The following is a 20864-nucleotide window of genomic DNA, read 5'->3' as shown; positions in this document are numbered from 1 at the left end:
AGAGCATCACCCAAACAGGCTTGCATGAGACATACTTCTCCTTATGTTTGCATACAGACTGAAAATAAAATTCCTTTTCTGGTTGATGAGGAACAGTGAGATTAAAGAAAGGAAGTATCAGCCTATAAGCCCATTTTAGGAGACAATAGGTTATTTACCTAAATATGAACAAAGTTCCTCTACTGTTGTGGGGCAGTGGACTATCTCCTCCACTGAGAAAGTACACCATCTCCTCATTTCTCCTTGGGGTTCAACATTAATACTAAAAATGGCTTTCCTGTTGTTGCAGCGTGCTCTGTGTGTTTGTGTAGGTGACCATGATGCAGTACATACATTCAGGCTGTCAATACCACAACTACGAACACTACCTATGACACGGTAGAGCTGCGGCTCCACTGATTCAAAATGAAAATGGGAAGTGCCGTCTCCTTGTAGCTTCCTGTCGGGTGCAGCTTTACGTTCACACACTTGCATCTATAGGCCCCACGCAGGCGCGGCTTGACGCTACTCTCGAATCACTTTGTGGTGACTGCCAGTGGAAAAGAAAATGTCATTACTCACACACAACAGTTTCTGCAGCTTTTCCAATTCTGTGCAAGTGGTTTTCCTAGGTCCTCAGGGATAAGTATAAAAAGGTAAGCAACACCACTGTCTGCATTTCCAGTAAATCTTTCGAAAAGCCTCTTTCGGTGATCTGGTGCTCACACAGAGAATATGAAGTTGGTCGTTTTTTTCCTTTTTGCTGTCTGCTGCAGTTGTTTGGCTAGCACGTTGACAAATAAGACCGACACATCCTTCAAGATTAGAAAATTAGGAGAAGTCCTGAGACAAATGAATGATCTGAGAGAAAACATACAGGTAGGTTCATCTACATTTACTTTTTCACAACTTTGCCCGGGTACAGTCACAGTTCACATTACTAAGTAAAATGTTCTTGGTTTTCCAGAACAATGACCGGATGCTGACTACTCCACCAGTGGACATCGAGGTAAGCCAAACTAACTTGTATTCAAGACAATGTTGACAGTATGGTCACCGGCGCACTTAATATTTGTGGTTGCTTACTCATTGTTGTTATTCTCCCACTTAGTTACTAATTGTCATGTGCCGGCTACTGTAGGAGTAGATCAAATGATGTGTGAAATCACAAAGTGTGTTGGGTAATTACCATATATAATCAGTTGTAAACCCTCAAAATTAAAGGCTTAAGTTGTAGGCCTACATTTTTATTTTTTACATTTCCTGCTAGTTATCTCAGGGAAAAATTTCTTCAAATGAAATGAATTCCAGACAACCTTCATAAGCAGTGCAAAGCTAAACTACGAGTGACTTGAAATGTGAGCATATCTTTTTAAATTAAGTCATTTTAGTATTTAATAGAGTACACATGAAATCTACAAAATTATATATTAATAATAATTATAACAGTACCAAAGTAAAGCTTAAGGTTTAAATATTGGATATAGAGTTTTATAAAACTAAAATACTCAAAACTTTGCACAAATTAGCCACCATACATTTAGTTTTTTTTGGAGAAGAATTACTGGTACCAGTGGAAAAACCATCAGTCCATCAGATTCATTTAAAATATTCACACAAAAACCTTTCATTACAATGACAACAATGGTATTTAGCTGAAGTGAAAGGACATGTATTTTCAGTATACTTTGGCCTTATACAAAACAAACACTACATTTTGCAATATTAAGCTAAGGTCTTGTGGCAAAAATAATGGGACTTAATAAAAACAATTAATGTGATCATTTTTTTTATTATTTTAATAATGCACTTGACTTCAAAAAAATGCAAATTAAGATCAAATACATTACTTGTAAATTCAGATCAGCCCTCTTTCTTGTCAGGCTCCTGAGTGAGTCAAGACGAAAGCCAGCTCGGTGTATTTTCTCACAGCTTCCGTTGCACTCTCAAGTGAAATGTGTTGAGTAATCAAGCAGATAAAACCATGACACTTCCTCACCGACTCAAAACCAACTCTAGCTTGCTAGAAATCATTTGACTCAAATTAAAAACTAACAAATTACAGCTCATCTTAAACCACAAATGATAAGGATACCTGAGTGGGAGTAAAGCCACTGATTGTATAGCAATGCTAACTATTCAGAATAAATATCACTACACTACAGAACCAAAATCACACCAAATTTTGAGACTGTAAAATTCAGCATCCTAATCATAAAGAATTTGACTAAAGGAAGTATTAATCAAGTTATTGTTTCTAGAAGTCTTGGTTCTACACTCTAAAACTATGATTAGAATCAAGGTAGACAGGTTTATGAGAGTTGCGAATTGCAGTACGAGCATCTAAGCAGAAAACAAACAGTTTCACTTGGAAAAAACGTGTCAGATCGTCAACACTTTCATTAAGCTTTCTGGAGGGAAACAATTCAGACAAAAACAAATCCAAAGCGCTGTTGGGAACAGAAACTTAATATTTAAAATCTTGGAAACTTTATTTGGTTGAGGTGGTTAGGTTTCAGCTGAAGTAAAAGTGTTAAGGATGTATCCGACTTGAAAGTGAACTGCAATGATGAAGTCATGACATGAAACCAGAAACAACGCTTGACTTCAAAATGTATAAATGGCTGTGATGGGAGGATTTTTTTCTTTTAAATCGATAAGTGTAGAAATGTAAAACAAATCTAACAGGTTGTTGGTCAACTCGATTGTCTGACAAAATCTAACTTTAAAACTTTACTCTTCTTTAAAATAGTTGATCTGGTGTCATTTTCCAGTTTTATGTAAAATAACTTGCCCAAACCATTTTTAACAAACATAACAGCAACTAATTTGGCATTAATTTTAAATTAAGTAACACTACAATTGAAATAAATTGAACACTGACGTGAATTAAGAATGTTTTTCGTTTTGAATGTTTTATTCACAGTTTTCTTTTTCCTTATATTACAGGACGTCTGCTGTCGGTCAGCCTTAGAATGCTTAAGAGCTAGTTTGACTGTGCAATACAACGTTACAGAAAACAAACAAAAAAACAAACTTTTGAAGAGCCTGAGGAGTCAAACTGTAAGTAAATGGGTGGGGGAGGATCGATTAATTAAATATATATATATATATATATATATATATATATATATATATATATATATATATACACACACACACATACATACACATATATACATACACACACATACATATATATAATTTTAAGTTTGCAGAAAAGAATAAAAAAATTAACAAATTGATTTTTATCTATTTCAGGTGGTAGGTCTTTGCAATGGGGGAAGTGTTCAGGTAAGAAAGTTATCAATATATTATATTTCCTTTATTCCCTATTTATTGGTTACTGGTGTTTGAGTTCTGTAATAACTCAGTGTGTGCGTAGCACTGGCTGTAGATCGTCATTAGTAATTCATTTTGTGTTTGCCTGTTTCCCATTAGTCCACCTGCCAAGACTGCGCCTCACAGCCGAAGGAAAATGCCACAACATTTTTCAACAGACTGGAGTCTTTTGTTCAAAAGGTAAGGGCATTTTCCTTTTTTTATCTCACAAAAATATACATAAAACACTAGAACTTGGTTTTTACTGTAGCCTAAGGAAAAGGGGCTGAAAACATGTAGCACCACATGTCATTAATGTTGTAAAGATGTAACTGTAAATGAAACAATGACTGATGTAATAATGAAATATCATCGATTCCCTCTTTAGGCCATAGCAAGACTGAACATGATCCAAAAATAAAGGGAAGATCTTCTTGTGACCAAGGATTAAATGTAGAGAAGACACTACACTGTACAAAAGCTAAACATGTTTTAGCTCTCTAAATATTTAACTTATTTATTATTTATTTAGATAGTGGTGGTGAACCCACTCAAGCTATGAAGATTGTATTTTTAGAAAGCTGCTTTGCCGCCACCCAGTGGACTCAGCAGTTTCTATTTTTCTTCCCTCCTTTCACTTAAAGTGAAAATTAATTAAATGTTGTAGTTCTCAAAGAATATGAAGTACAAAATTACATTTCTACTATGTATGACTTGCCTTAGTAAAGGAATTTGTATTAAAATGATTGTACCCTAAAATATTAAAATAGATTACCGCACTGAAGTTTTTGGTTTGCTTGGTTTATTTGTACACTATCATTAAGTTCAAGTTTGTTCAACTCTGTAAAAGGTAGTGGGACAAGCAAAATGTTTTCCAGTCATTCGTCAGGATACAAATCGTTAAATTAAATTAGAAGATACTCTGTTTTTCCATTTTCTGCAGTATGTGGCAATATGCTACCTTCCAGCTGATAAGAGCACATGTTACAAGAGCAAATTTAACAGTTAAGTTAACATATTTTTCTTGATTTGCCAACAAGATCCAGCACCAATCAAAGGTTTGGAGACACTTTCCAATTCACTTGAACAAGAAGGTGCGTCCACAACCTTTGACTGGTACTGTATGTGATGGACTAAAGCAAATACTTGGTGTACTAATTGTAACACTATTTTAGTTCAATCAGGAGAGACTTCGCTGCTGATAAGCAAAGAGTTATTGTACACAAGCATAATATAAAATGCAAGTCTTTGGGGATTAGACTCCATTGTAAAAAATATTTTAAAGGGGTTGAGAAGCCAAACATGTTACCCACCGGTAGAGCCCAGACACCTTGGGATGGAGGAGAAGGAACCTGGAGACCAAACGAAGGATCTGTCTGCCGGCAAGGGACTCAGGTTGCCGTGGTCGATGACCAGAAGTGGAAGGGGGGGAGGAGGGTTGCACGTTTGCCTGAAGAGACAGCTGATAGCAAGAGAGAAGATATTTAAAGCAGGATGTCGTTCTGTGATTGGATCATGAATTGCGTAGCCAATTTTGGTTGGTTTACTGAAAAGTGCAAGCCTCTTAACAGCTGAATAGGAAGACATAGCGTTGATTGAAGTTATTTAGAAGTCTTCCTGAAAGAATATGCGCTAAACTCCATTTGATTAATAGTTTTATTCTGTCATGATTGGGATTGTATCATGAAAATAGTTCCATTGCTGATTTAACTATACTGGTGAGGAGGTGGAAGCACAGAAATTGTGTCTGCTATAAACATTTAGCCCTGATCTTTTTTTCAGGATGTACTTTTGTTTCTTGACTTTCTATTACAATGTATTCATTACATTGTCTTCATTGATTCTTCCAATGACCTTGCTTTCCTTTTTAAGTGTTTAGCATTTTAAAAGCGGCGTCCACTGATTGGTGCTGGTGCTGTGCAATGGTTCTTCAACATGAAATCTTACAACATGGAACAACGATACAAATAAGTCATCAAAGTTCCATACCATAGAATTCTAGGCCCAATATAAGCAATATTAGAACAATAACAATATTAATAATTAACAATATTAATATATAGGCCTGACCAAGCTTTGAGTATGCAAACTCAATTGCCCTTTTACCACCACCAGAGGGCCCCATGTTGAAGCCAAATTTTTGCTAGAGCCATGTGGACAATATTAGGCCGGCAAGGAACAGAAGAAAAATAAAGTTCCAATCCAACGTTTAGACTGTTTACACTCATTGAAACATGTTCTGTGTTATTTTGCTATTGTTGTGATATGTCCTGTATTATCATTGGGTCTTATTTATCTAATAAGCATACACATTTACTGTAATAGGACCCAGAGGCGGACAGGAAAGATTAGGGTTAGGACTCTCACATCCTCCACCACCCCTGTATTTGTATCCCATTTTTATTGTATTTTTTTCTATTCTATATAGTGTTCATATTTCTTGTCTCTGCCCCAAAACACCAAAGCAAATTCCTTGTACAGTACCAGTCAAAAGTTTGGACACCTATTTCAGTGTTCTTTTTATTTTTTGGTATTATTTTCTAAAATATGGATTAATACTAAATACTCAAACTATGAAATAAACATGAATGAATTATGTAGTAAAGAAAAGAAAATTAACTACAAACAAGAATATGTTGTGTGGATGCATTGGATGTGAAACTACAATGTTAAAAATAATAAAAATGAATTGAAACCATTGATTGACATGGTGTGTCCAAACTTTTGGCTGGTACTGTATGTGAAAACGTACTTGGCAATAAACCAGGCTTGTATCACCTGAGGGGAAGAAACTGTATGTGACCACTTTGAATACAAGGTATCAAAATCAAATCTGTCCGTCCATATTCACCTCAACCATCATCTTTAATCATTAGAACCATGTGGATTTGTAAAGGGGGCTGACATGGTTACAGTTGGTGGTGAGAAAACAACCACAAACACAATTCAACTAAGTATACCGCAAAAGAGCAACCCAAACACCTCTGACAACTCTCACAATGACAGATGTAAACATGTTTTAAGCAGGTGTCCTCACTACAAACACTACAACCATGGACTTCCCAGATGTCAAGGGGGATTTCAGCAACACAAACTCATCAAAACAAGGTGTATTTCACAGCTGTTAACATTCTTGCAACATTCTTGGAGCCTGTGTTGACTAATCCACTAGATATACTTTATTAAAAACCATCACCCTCTTCCTTTACAAAAGAAAAAATGTATGTATTTCAAGGCAAGAATGTGACAAAGTCACAACTACAATAGGAAACAAGTAAGTAATAAAGTATCCAGATAAAAACTAGGGGTGGGAATCACCAGACACCTCGCGATACGTATGCCATTATATTATTAAGATTTTAAACATATTGCAATATTCTGCGATATATTGCAATTTATAACCTTTTGTCCAACTTCTAATTTTTCCCAATTTCAAATGATGTCCGCAAAAGGACATATCAACAAACTCTGTATCCAAGAACAATTAAATCAGTGGAAATGACGTTAGATCAGGCACAGACTTCTGTACTAGATTAGTGTTACGTTTTCAGTGTCGCGGCCCCAAACCGTAACGTTAGTTGGGACAGACGGACCCATTGTTTCTTTAGGCTAACTATATTAGCTTTAGCCTGGCTAGTAGCAGCTTTCAGCAGGGGAACTGGCCGGAAGACGTGATTATGTTACATAACGTTATGCGGTTGATGATTTTAAAAGCAGCTGAAGACACACTTGTTTCATCTCGCTTTTTTCTCATGTCTGTAATTTGGAATTTTTAGTCTTAATCTTTTACATTCATGGGTATTGTATTTGTTTTTGCTTGTTTATTGTGTGAAGCACTTTGTGACTGTCTGTAAAAGGTGCTTTATCAAATAAATTATTATAAATGGGTTAAGATATTGTGACAGCAACTGTGATTGCAAACATTTTTGATGAAACCTTTTTGGTGTGTGTGCGCTTGTGTACAGTTGGGCAAAGGTTTTTTCCATAGTAGCCAAAAAACATGATACAATGCTCTAGTTTTGCAATGTGATGTGTGGAATTACCTCATTTACAGCTGAAACCACACTGATGAGAAGAAGCAAACCACATTGCTTCGTTTTACAGATGAATAAGAGAACACAGCCTAACAGCTGTGCACCTGGCAAACATCTTCACCAAGAGACCATGAGTATACTTTGCGAATCTTACAGTACACAGTTGTGTACAATTAGGTGACGTTTTTTTCAAAGTGGCCATCACAAAATGTGTAACATGTGATAACTGAACTTGAGGAATATAGTTCTGCAAAAGCAAGATAACCTTGTGTCAGCTTTTGCTGCTGGTTTCTCACCCCTGCCTCCTTTTCTCCAAATTTGGATATTTTGGCTATAGTCACCACCAGAATGCAAGGCATTTGTGTCACAAACATCACATAATCCATAGTGTATTACATTTTTGGAGCCTCTATTTATCTTTTATCACTCAACAAAACAAGATTTCAGTACCATCCCACAACTAACCATTGCTGTTCTTTTCTACTGCAGCAAACATGTTGTAGAACGGCTTTAATTTACACTTTAGATAATTACTTCAGGCCAAAAATGGTAAAGTGGAGCTTTTTTTTATTGTTAATATGCAATTCAACACCAAGTCAAAGCTATAAAATGAAGTTCGCAAGACCTAACTGTTTTTATTCAAGGGCTAGTAATAATAAACATAACTTTTCCCAACTCTGTTTTATCTATCTCAGACACTTCTGTGCCTTCGGTTAGCACCAATGCATCCATGACGGCTAGTGGCCTTGTCAAATAGTTGTTACCATTAACCGCACACAAATCATGACGCTAATATGCGAGGAAACTGGTTCCGGGTTTTGTGCCATGACTTAATATAAACTAATATTTGATTAAGTTATAAGTTGACTATTTTAATTGCCTGATTATTTTATGTCAACATGAAGTCATAACAGACTCATTAAAGTGAAACCAAAATAGGCTTTAAGGCTTTCTGGGCGTCATAGCACAATTATTATTATTATTAGACTCACAGTTCATAAAGACTATGAAACTGAAAAACCAAAATAAAGATGACAAAAAATGTGTGTATTATGGAGATGTCAAAATCAATTCCACCTTTTCTACATGAGATAATATATATAATGTGCGTTAGCATGTTGGCTGAATTTCAAACATACCCCACCAAAGGTGGAGCACCGCCGACCCCGTCATAATCTTATTCACAACTCTCTCTCCGTTGCTAGCTGATCAGGAACCGGCAGGCGGGTCTTCCAGCTCCCTGTTTAGTTGTTGCTAGACTGACTTGCACGTTGATCCACTTGTTGTGCTAACCTCAGCCACATTTCTCTCGGCCTTGTCCGTTAGCTGGTCCGCATCTCTGGCCAGACCTTCAGACTTTTGGCCATTCTAACCGTCGAGCTAGCTTGAGTTAGCTTGTTAGCTTGTTAGTACTACGGTGCGAAGCGTTTCGTTTTCTTTCCTGAAAACTGATTTATTTGCGCCCAAGCTTGGATGTTCAGGGCCACATCTTTCTCACCATGACCACAGATAGAAGATGAAACACCACGTTGCGCTGTTATTATTGTTATAGCCAAGCTATATCCGTGTGTCGAGCACCCCGCGGCCGCGCACACACCGTGGTCAAGGACGAAAGGACAAGACATAATTTAAGACCTTTGTAAACAAAATGTACAAGTTATTCAAGACTTTTAAGGCCTTGTTTTTAGAAGACTTTTTTTAAGAGTTAAGACCCCGTGGAAAGACTTATTAGTGAAAGCCTACCCCGTACAATGATTAAAAACTAACAATAATAGGCTGGGCTACATCGGGTGGTTTAGCCGGCTATCTTTGCAAGCCATAGGTGGCATCCAAATGAGTGACCTCCCCTGAAGAGAGTTTGCGATAGTAATAAATTGTGTACATTAATGCACGGAAAGAACCTACACTACACTTCGTATCTCCCTTGCTCACAATCAATCATATCCCAAAAAGTTAATGAAATTGGCCTATTTTATCAGCTGTCTCGATTGTGTCACTTGAATCCAAAAACTTTAAGACTGTTCTAGTCCTCAAGACGTATGTTTTTTAAACATAAGTGTACAAAGGGTTAATGAGACAATAGTATAGCTAGGCTACAGAAACAAAGCAAAACTCATGGCTGATTCATCTTCTTGAGCGGTCACTGATTGAGACATAGAAAGTTCTCAAAAACACTATTAGGTCTGTAAACATTTATTATCACAAAATTCATATTTGTTCAACCAACCTAATATCTGTGGTTGCCTAAGAAAAAGTGATCCAGACCACCCTGCCCCATTTTTTTCCTCATGGGATCAGCATCGATCTCAGATATGGCATTTCTAAAATCAAATTGACAAAATCCGTCAAAAAAAACTTTAATCCCTGTGTTCTTCTGTAACGTAAGAATGTGGGGATGGCGGTGATTATGTCATCACCGTGGTAGGTGATCACAGTAGCAATTATGGTTTAAACAGACTTGTTTAATGTATCCATGGATAGACAGTGGTCTATCCATGGATCGCTTCAGACTGTGATAGTGGTAAAAATCCACAGATTTAAACATCATTTTTCAAGTTCAGAAATATGCCTTTTTTACCCCACTTGACCACTTGCCACCCAAAGAAATCCTACAAGATAGATCTTTGTTGCTAAAATTTCCCTTTGACTAAAATAATAAAAATAGCTTCATAAAACAATTGGAAAGATTAAACATTTTGATAATCTCTGGCTCAAATGCAAAACAGAAGTTTAGCAAAGCCACCACCTGAGCATGATACTATGCTGTGGCGGCCTTTGGTAAACAAACATCCACTGGCTCCACTGACGTCTGCCACCACTATCACGGAAATCAAATATTTTATCACTTTTTTTCTTTCAGACTGACTGGTAAACATGGTGAGAGCCTTGCCAATGTTGCCTTTCTTGGTCAGTGTGTAATCCAATTAACATTCCCTCCAACATCGCATCATGGTAAGTGAAACATTCAAAAGGTCACAAAATACTTTACTTATGAGGCATAGTATTTGATCCACTACATCTTTCTTAGAATAGAAAATGAATCAAATTCAAATTTGAAAAGCTATAAATAGAAAGTCTGCTACCAGCGAGAGGCATTCGGTGCAACGCTGGGACCTGCTTGATGTTCTTACTCTTTGAAGATATGAGGGTTGTACAATTATCTGACTCAAATATAAACAATTCAACATACATTCAACCTATAAAATGGTGTTATAAATAAATGCCTTCAGATACAGGGAAGAGACTACCTTCATTGTTGTTCCTCAGTTAAGGCCTAAAATATCCCACACACACACACACACACACACACACACCTTTTTTTCTTCTTACTATCCCACAAATTTTGAGCCAACCTAAAAATATTTAACTTATGAGGCATAGTATTTGATCCACTACGTCTCTCTTCAAATAGAAAATAAATGAATCAAATTCAACTTTGAAAAGCTATAAATAGAAAATAGTTTTTTCAAGACTTTCTGCTACCAGCAAGACCTTAGGTGCAAAGCTGGGACCTACTGCGTAATGTTCTTACTCTCTGAAGATATCAGGGTTGTACGATTATCTGACTAGAAAGTTAACAATTCAACATACATTCAACCTATAAAATGGTGTTATAAATAAATGCCTTCAGAAACAGGGGAGAGACTAAATTCATAGTTGTTCCTCAGTTTAAGCCCAAAATATTAGTTTTTATTTGACTATCCCACAAATTTTGAGACAACCACAGAATGTATAAATCGACTAAACTTGATTAATTGATGAGCTAAAAATGTATTTTTAAATAATCAATTAATACTAAAAAGCAGATAAGTTAGTTTTAATAATGAAGAATCTACCACATTTTTTGAAGAAGGTGGCTTATGTCTAGGACCATTTATCATATGTTGTAGGTTCATCCACATTTCTGCAATCTTTTAATGCACTTCTTGTTGTAGACCTACCAAGTATGTTACATTGTTTCAGCAGTCTAATAGGATATTGCAGATGAGCGGCTCAAAGATGGCCAAATTAAAAAAATATATGTTTTTAATTCATTCAAGTATATTGTGCGGAGCCCCCCTGGGGTCAGCTGAGAAAAGAAAAAAACTAAACCGTGCGCACAGAATAAAAATCCATTCCCTCGGTTTTATGAACCGTTAGTACGGATTCATAATCTGTGTCCTCGGTTATATAAGCGTGAGCAAAGTTAGACAGATATTTACAGATTCGATGTTCCGGTATCAATTACTCTATAGCAAAATATTATTAAATCACAAACGACGCATCTTTCCTAACGTAGTAAGGTAAAAAACGAGCTACAAACTCAATGTCATCAGAACAAGCCGTCCTCCAACCCGGAGAAATAACGTTGGTCCCTACAAGCCCCCGGCGGTGAGACGGCAGTAAATAAATCCGAGGGCACGGATTTTTATTGTGTGCATGGTTTAGTTTTTCGTTCAGCTGACCATTTGCTTTGTATGTCTGCTGAAATAGTATTTTTAAAATTGTAGTTTAATATGTTTCTTTTAAAAGCAAGAATAAATAGTTCGAATCACATTTTGACTATTCAATTTATGCAACGGTGAAAATATTGGCAAAGTATTTTTTTTTAAAGACGCGGAAAACTGCGTTTTTCATTATATTTGTCTTCGGCCATTAATTTTCATTTTGGTGCATTCTTATATATCAATGAAACAAAGACCAATACAAGTAATAATATGCAACAAAAGTCATTCTGTTAATCTGTAGATTTCATAAATAAATACAAAATAACTAATGGAAAAGTGTAGGAGGAAGTTCATTGGATAGCATGATTTACATGCCCTGATCTGTAGGTGGTGTGCGCTTGTGGAAAAGATGACTCAGTACTTTTTTAAAGTCCTTTAGGAAACACACACATACTGACGTCACAAAGGATTTTGAGTGATTTGTGTTTAGAAAGCCCTCATCTCTGATCTACCACACAATCAAAATGTACCTCACGGAAGCATTAATATCATGTGAGAGACATCTTTTGAAGATAGAGACTTACAAAGATGTTTCCTAAATTATTGCAACAATAAGAAGACTTAAAAAAAGCAATACAAATGAAATACAAGCACAAAGGAAAATCTGCAATGGTAATAACATCTAAAAAAAATAGAGATACTTACTGTATTGGGAACATTAAATAGCACAAGGAAAGGTATTTCAAACAAGCTGCATCTTCGATTTTCTGAAGATTATGGTTCTAAACATCAAACAAACCCGCAACACAGAATCTCACTAAACATGAATGAACTTAGAACAGGAAATTTGCATGGGGATCAACTCAATCTGACTGTTTAACTTTTTGACCTGTCACAAAAATAGACACCTGCATCTCAAAAGCAAGGCGTGGGTAAGGACTTTGCAGTTAGACATGGAAACAGCAGGGATGCCCCCACATAGCGACAGATTCCATGGATTAAAATTTCCCCACCCTCTTCACTCACGTCAAAATCCTGTCACATTCATTATTATAGTGACTCCTGAAGAAACCTCAAAACTGAAACCTAACCAGTGAAGCATTTAGCAATAGGTAAGAGCTGACGACAATACCCCAATGTGCCAAAGTGCGAGGTTGTAGAGGTAATCGCATAGTTCCTTTGTCACCTGGGATTCTTGTGGGGAATCCCCACAAGGTGGAAGAGAAACCCTTCATTCATCATTGCTTAATGTGTGACGCAACTCACACAAGATGCATCTGTACTTGGAGGCAGTAATGCTTGTGTTTATTTGTATTTACTTCTCCATTTCCAAGAGTTTTTCCTGGCTAGGAATGGGCCTTTGAGGGACACATATTAAGGGCAGGTTCTGGGAGTCCACCCCAAAGATATTTTGAGTATTTCTGCATTTGGTTACATTTTCAAACATCTTAATTTAACTTAGTTAAAAAAAGTGACTAACATAAGGTAACTGCTATTTTGTAAAAAAATAGTGTAATAAATACAAAACATGAAATGAAATTGTCAGGGTTGTTGAATAGCCCATGGGCCTACAGTAGTGTGACAGACCGGCCACACGGTTCAGCATGCATGTGAACCACGGATTAAACACAAATGTAACCATCATAGTGTGAAATACAGTTTAACAGCTGCTGTTACTTTAATGGGGTTCAGCAGAGAGGCCAAGTGAGACAATGTTATCCCCCTGAATGAGGGAGCTTATTCTTATTCACAGGTTTTGAAACAGTCTCGGTGTTCCGACAGAAGAGAGCTCTGTGTCTGTCAGCGGCAGCTTCTCATGTAATCACTTATTGGACACTGTATATGAATGATCTTTCCAAATGTACCAATGCCGGACAGTTTTAAATTAGTTGCGCCATCAACTCCAGACAAAAATCATTCAAGTCAAAAAGACATGAATGTTATAGACAAGTTTGTGGTCTTGCAAGTTGTAACCACATATGTCTCTAAAGAAAGGAAGCCAAACCTCTTACAACTTTCATTATGCTCACATTAGTTTATCAGGGTCAATAAAACAGAAGTAAAACAAAACTCCTACAAATGCCTTTTACATGTACATAGCTTCAATTTTTGCTCTACTTATTTTTATTCCATGGGATATTTTATTTTACGTACATGTAGGCACTGGAAAATATTTTTATTATAATAATAATCTCCTTGTACATCTGTATAGAGACAATCAAAGGGATTCTATTCTATTCAAACCCATTTTATTTGTGATAGTATTTTTTATATGATAGGACTTATAGACTGTTCCAATGTGGACAAACATTTTTAGTAATCACCAAGACTAAGGGACAATCTGTGCCAACCTGGTCTTTTCTAACTTTGGGTTTTCACCATGCACTTGATAAGGGAAAACTGTCAAATGATTAATAGGAAAAACTAAGACAGAGAAAGAGAAAACCCTTGCCCAGCCTACTCATTTTTTTTTCTGCTGTTCCCTATAAATTAGCAAACTGCACTAGAGGACACCACAAGCCACTGATGAAAAGAGCTATTTACCATCTTTAAAGCAACTGCAATTTAAGCTCTTCAAAAGTTCAATATGGACCTGTGTTTCAGAATTGCCCTCTGGATGTTTTTTCTCATTGTCTATCTTCAGGCAAAACCAACACCGGCCAGCTGCAAATTCAACCTGGATGACCTGGCCTTGGATCTACTTGAAGACATTACATGTGTAAGTTATGTCATGATAAATTGTTTTTAAGAAGTAATTTGGAAAACCGACCAGGATCAGGTTTTCCAGAAGAAAATGCTATAACTGAACGTGAATAGTAAAAATCTTTCTCTCCAATCTTTTGTAGAACGACAACGTGACTTTCACTTCCCCAACAAATGTGAATGAGGTAAGAGATCACTGCAGATCAGGTTTAAATGCTCATTCAGGATGTTGATGCTGCTTTTGCAGATTGCAGCAACCAAACCTGTCCTTAAGACTTGAAGAATAGCTCCACTACACTCTTTTCTTTTGAGAGACTGGCCTCTTGTGTTAGCAATCCTAGTGTCAACCACTAAGGGGTAGATTGTTTTCTTAAAATTGATTTTCTTTTAAAGAATCAGAAAGAAATAAGAAATTAAATGAATGTAAATGACAATGTAAATGATAAATATTCTGTTGACACTTATTTACATAGTAGTTAATCTAACCCTGATAGTAAATCTAACCTTAACACCAGCATCTGATCGTATCTAGTAGTGTCAAATAGTATCTAGTATCTAACCCTAACACCTGATAATGAATCTAACCCTAACACCAACATCTGATAGTATCTGGTAGTATCTAATAGTATCTAGTATGTAACCCTAACACCAACATCTGATAGTATCTGGTAGTATCTAATAGTATCTAACCCTAAAACCAACACCTGATAGTAAATCTAACCCTAACACCAACATCTGCAACCAGCTTCTCTATTTAATGGGATAGTCAATCAATTCAGATTCAACTTTTCACTGACTTTCCCAATTGTGTGAGTTTTCCTCACCGGACTGAGTGTGACCCAAAGGATTGTTTTGTCTTTGTCAGAAAAAGTGCCACAATGCAACCCTGACGCACTTCATGGAACAGCTGGAACAAGTAAAAAAGATCTGTAAAGATGACGAATTGCGAATTGATGACACTCTGACAGCTTTCAAAAATGGACCGCAATGTGTAAGTACTGCCTAAGAAATTATTTAGATTTGAGTTCCTCACTCAAAATGTTGCGATGATCCGATACTAAACCATCCTTCTCTCCTCAGACAACAATCTCTCCTTGCAAGTTGGAAACAGAGAGATCGGAGTTTAAGAACTTTCTCAACAACATCCAAAACTTTGTTCAACGTGTTAATGCTGGAAACTGATCCTAAAGATATTACCTCTACTTTGTCATTATTTAATATTATACACTGCACTAAAATTTGATTTTGTTCCCTCTAAGTAATGGTTCAGAAACACTGCTAAAAGTTCTCAAGTTATTTATATATTTATTTGATGTATTTATTATGCAACTGTACCACATCTATGAACACAATGTGAACATTTGCAAATAAAATGTGAACAATTACAACTTTGATTTATAATTTGCTCATGTCAAATGGTCACTAAAATATTGGCGGAGATCGGTATGTAGTAGTACAGTACAGTTTGAAAGCCACTAGTCTTTTAACTCAATACACTAATCAATATCCTGAGCTCATGAAGCTCAAAATAAGTGGCGGTAGCTCCAGCTGTGACATCTTGGCAGTGCCTGACATTAACCGAAAATTGGGCAAAAGAGTTGGCGCGTGGATGGAGCCCAGGCGGCCTGAAGAAAGGCTAGCGTTTATGCTTGCTTCCTATGAGAGCAGTCCACCTGTCACTCATATTATGCAGACCTTTAAGCCTAAATATTGTTGTCATGAAAGGGGACTTATTCATAGAGCGCTATAGAGACCAAAACTGTTTTGTACCAGGCTCTAAACAACAAAACAGGAATGAGTATTTTCCACAGAATTAGATTTTATTTGTTGTAGTAGCTGACCCGGGATGGCACACGCGCAGAAAGAGGTGCAGACTTATAAATTGTAATGCAAATATTTTTATACAAATTTCTGTAGGTAACAATTCCATTTTTTATTTTATTTTTAAATGTAATGGTATAATGCAGTAAGGGAAGCGGGCTTCCGCATCTGACTACACTTGACAAAGTCAGGAGCATGTTTTGCTCCTCAGTTAGAAAAAAAAACTTAGGAGTGACTTGTATAAGTTAACTCCTATTACTGTTGTAGCTAATTTTTACAATAGTGTTATGAATACAAAATATTATGAAGTGTAAATGTAAATGTAAATGTGCTGTATTTATATAGCGCTTTTCCAGTCTTAACAACTGCTCAAAGCGCTTTTACATCTACAGGGAACATTCACCATTCACACACATTCATACACTGTGGCCGGGGCTGCCGTACAAGGTGCCACCTGCTCATCAGATAAACATTCACACACATTCACACTCCGATGCGCAGCACCGGGGGCAACTTGGGGTTCAGTGCCTTGCCCAAGGACACTTCGACAATGACTGCAGGGGCGGGGATCGAACCACAAACCTTCCGATTGGCAGGCAACCACTCTACCACTGAGCCACAGCCGCCCCATGTGTGCCCCAAGTGTAATGTTTTCTATTTTGAAATATTTATAAATTGTCCGTGGTGTAGAGTAAAAGACTGACCCTTCCGTGCGGCATGCATGTGAACTGCAGATTATTACAAATGTAACCACCATATTATGAAATACAGTTTAACTGCAGCTCAGCAGAGAGGCGGAGCGAGACGATGTCTTTGCATATTCTTGGAGTCAAGGCAATGGCGCTAAAGCACATCAGGTGTTACAGTGCCACCTGTGAGCAGTGAGCAACGCGATATACACTGAGGAAAATAAGTATTTGAACACTGTGCTATTTTGCAAGTTCTCCCACTTAGAAATCATGGAGGGGTCTGAAATTGTCATCGTAGGTGCATGTCCGCTGTGAGGGACAATCTAAAAAAATTAAAAATCCAGTAATCACAATGTATGATTTTTTTAACTATTTATTCGTATGATACAGCTGCAAGTAAGTATTTGAACACCTGAAAAAATCAATGTTAATATTTGGTACAGTAGCCTTAGTTTGCAATTCCAGAGGTCAAATGTTTCCTGTAGTTTTTCACCAGGTTTGCACACACTGCAGAAGGGATTTTGGCCCGCTCCTCCACACAGATCTCTAGATCAGTCAGGTTTTAGGTTTAGCCTGGACCCATCTTCAATGCTTTAACTGAGGGATGGAGGTTGTTCCCCAAAATCTTTCAATACATTTCGTCCTCTCCTTAATACAGTGCAGTCGCCCTGTCCCATGTGGGGAAAAACACCTCCAAAGCATACCACCCCCATGCTTCACAGTAGGGATGGTGTTCTTGGGATGGTACTCATCATTCTTCTTCCTCCAAACACAGTTAGTGGAATTCTGACCACAAAGTTCTATTTTTGTCTCATCTGACCACATGACTTTCTCCCATGACTCCTTAACTTAACTCCTTAACTTAACTTAAGAGGGGCGTTGACATGTGCTGGTTTAAGCTGGGGAACCTTCCGTGCCATGCATGACTTCAAACCATGACTCCTTAGTGGATTACCAACAGTAACCTTGTAAACGGTGGTCCCAGCTTTTTCAGGTCATTGACCAGCTCCTCCCGTGTAGTTTTGGGCTGATTTCTAACTTTTTTTAGGATCACTGAGACCCAACGGGGTGAGAATAATACATGGAGCCCCAGTCCGAGGGAGATTGGCAGTCATGTTTAGCTTCTTCCATTTCCTAATGATTGGAATGGATGGAGAGTGGACCTTTTTTTACCAAGCAGCTTGGCAATTTCCCCGTAGCCCTTTCCAACCTTGTGGAGGTGTACATTTTTGTCTCTAGTGTCTTTGGACAGCTCTTTGGTCTTGGCCATGTTAGTAGTTGGATTCTTACTGATTGTATGGGGTGGACAGGTGTCTTTATGCAGCTAACGACCTCAAACAGGTGCATCTTATTTAGGATAATAAATGGAGTGGAGGTGGATATTTTGAAGGCAGACTAACAGGTCTTTGAGGGTCAGAATTGTAGCTGATAGACAGGTGTTCAAATACTTATTTGCAGCTGTATCATACAATTAAATAGTTTAAAAAAAATCATACATTGAGATTTCTGGATTTTGTCTTTTTAGAATATATCTCTCAAAGTGGACATGCACCTACGATGACAATTTCAGACCCCTCCATGATTTCTAAGTGGGAGAACTTGCAAAATAGCAGGGTGTTCAAACACTTTTTTTCCTCCCTGTATACGAGACAGTTATATTTTGACAGATTCTGAAACTGTCTCAATTAAATACTGATAGATGGCAGCGTAGCTTGCTGCACAGATAAACAGCAGTCAGATCCCCGGCCAATGCAGGGCTCTGTGTCCGTCAGCAGCAATTTCTCTTCTTTTCTTGTCTTCTCTGCGGGGAAAAAGCAACTTCTGTGTGTTAATCAACGGATCGCCAACCAAGTTTAGGGCTCTAATGAATGAATTAATAATTAATTAATTAATTAATAAAAGACCAATCACTAATTTGAGCAGAGAAACCTCAGATCACAGACATAACAACTTGTTAACAAAACAAACATTCAGTCATCGTCATTGCAATTGTTAGGGCTTTATTTCCAAATTATTTTATTTCAGTGAGCTGTGCCTTATACAATCATCAATTTTAGGAAGACACAAAAAGACATGTACAACAGCCACTACATATTTAATATATATATATATTTAATATATATTTAATATATATATATATATAAAAATGTTCAGTTTTCAACAAACAGTTGCCCAACAGAGTAAACAGAGACAAACCACAAACTAGGGACGGCCAACCTACTTTCAGAACAGCTTCACATTAAATGCTGTGCTACAACAGGCCACTTGAGGGATTTTACCATGTTGTAGTAGCAAAGTAAAAAAAAAAATTCCAAGAGTCATCTAAAGGAAAAACAACGCTGTTTGCATTAGGTGATATGCAACTAATTCAGCCCACCCTTTCCACCCTACAGCTATATAAATGCAATCAAGCACAGGGGGTAAGTAAACCAATACAACACCTCCACTAGACATCTTGCTTCTCACACTGACAAGCCTTCAAGCTAAATATGGAGCACTTTATTAGGATTGTCGTTTGGATAACTCTCTTAACTCTCTCTGGTTGTCTTCATACGAAATCACTACCCATTAGGGACTTTGGTGCCGAATATATGCGGAAAGAAGTAAAATGTGTAAGTACTTTTAAGCCAAATATATTTCCCTGCTCAGTTTGCAAAGTTTCTGCCAGTTGTAACCAGTACAATGTTTTCTTCTGTCCATACAGCACTCAGACTCAAAATTCTACACTCCAGGAAATATGAAGGTAAGAGTATATTTTATATGGCAAAGTTGTGGATTCACAGGTTATTTATTTAAAGACAGAAAACCTTACAATTAACAGTGAAAACTGGTTTACATATGTTCTGGACAAAATATGATGATGAATTATCAGTTTGTGAATAGTAAGTCAAGAACAAAAGAAAAAAGTAACGTTGGGTACTCCCCAGCATCAAAGAAGCTTTAGTGTCAGGGTTAAGATGAGCATTTTTAAACCACATGTAAAGGTTCTCTAGTACAGGAAATGAGCTTGGCAGGTGTTGATTCCTCACACAGCTGAGACAACTTCTATTTGCTGACTTCTCATTTTGCAGCCACAACTCTGCCTCAGTCCAAGCAGTAAAAGGAAGCTAAAACATCTCTCTCTCTCTCTCTCTCTCACACACACACAGGACCAATGCATTACTACAGCGCTGGACTGCGTTAGGAAGGAACTCGATGTACCAGTCAGAAACGAATGTGAAGACCCTAACGAACGCATAAATGATGCTCTCGCATTCTTGGATGGTTTGATAGAAGAAAGATTGGGAAAAGGCCGTGTAAGTATTTCTCCACGCTGTGTTGCCATATCGAGTGCCAATGATTTGAAAAAATAAATTAACTACAACATGAAATCTACTCAAATTGACTGAACGTATTGTCTTCTCCCTAGGCACTAACAATCTCAACAGAATGTGAGTGTGAAAGATGGTCTGAAATGCCTTTCAGTAAGTTTCTAGATGAAACGATTTCCTTACTGCAAAGAATTCAAACCTCCACGTCATCTAGTATGAGATAACATGACAAACCATGGATTCTGAAGCAGACTTTTCAAGGATATATATACTAGTGTTTTAAGGATTTTATGTAATCAACCAACATCTACACATGTGGAATGGAGTGATCTTGGGTATATATCGGATTTGAGTGATGCTACGCTGCTCTAAATATTGACATTTATAACATGTCATTGCAATGTGGAGATAAGGCAACTATTCATACTGAATGTTTATTTATTTTACTTTTTACTACATTGTAGTCTTATGATTCCACAATTATATATTTTTTTCCTCTAATGTCTACAACATTCTGCTGTGAAAGGTATTTAAAAGTTCTCAGTTAATTTTCAACAATGTCAATGCTTTTGATGCAAG

The 20864-nt window shown here is 37.1% G+C and overlaps 1 protein-coding gene and 1 long non-coding RNA gene across 2 annotated transcripts in view; one reads left to right on the top strand and one right to left on the bottom strand.

Moving 5' to 3' along the window:
• The window catches only part of adad1 (adenosine deaminase domain containing 1 (testis-specific)), a 48681-nt gene that overhangs the window by 6980 nt on the left and 20837 nt on the right, over positions 1-20864 (bottom strand). The gene's annotated exons all lie outside the window — the stretch shown is intronic.
• LOC117952019 lies at positions 3241-3773 on the top strand. The gene is made up of 3 exons (XR_004658299.1): positions 3241-3273; positions 3421-3501; positions 3689-3773. It is a non-coding gene; the product is annotated as an uncharacterized LOC117952019 (long non-coding RNA).

This window comes from Etheostoma cragini, chromosome 10, assembly GCF_013103735.1.
Source record: "Etheostoma cragini isolate CJK2018 chromosome 10, CSU_Ecrag_1.0, whole genome shotgun sequence".
NCBI classification, from domain to species: Eukaryota; Metazoa; Chordata; class Actinopteri; order Perciformes; family Percidae; genus Etheostoma; species Etheostoma cragini.
The sequence above is the reverse complement of the archived record's forward strand: the minus strand, read 5'-3'. Positions and strand labels throughout refer to the sequence as shown.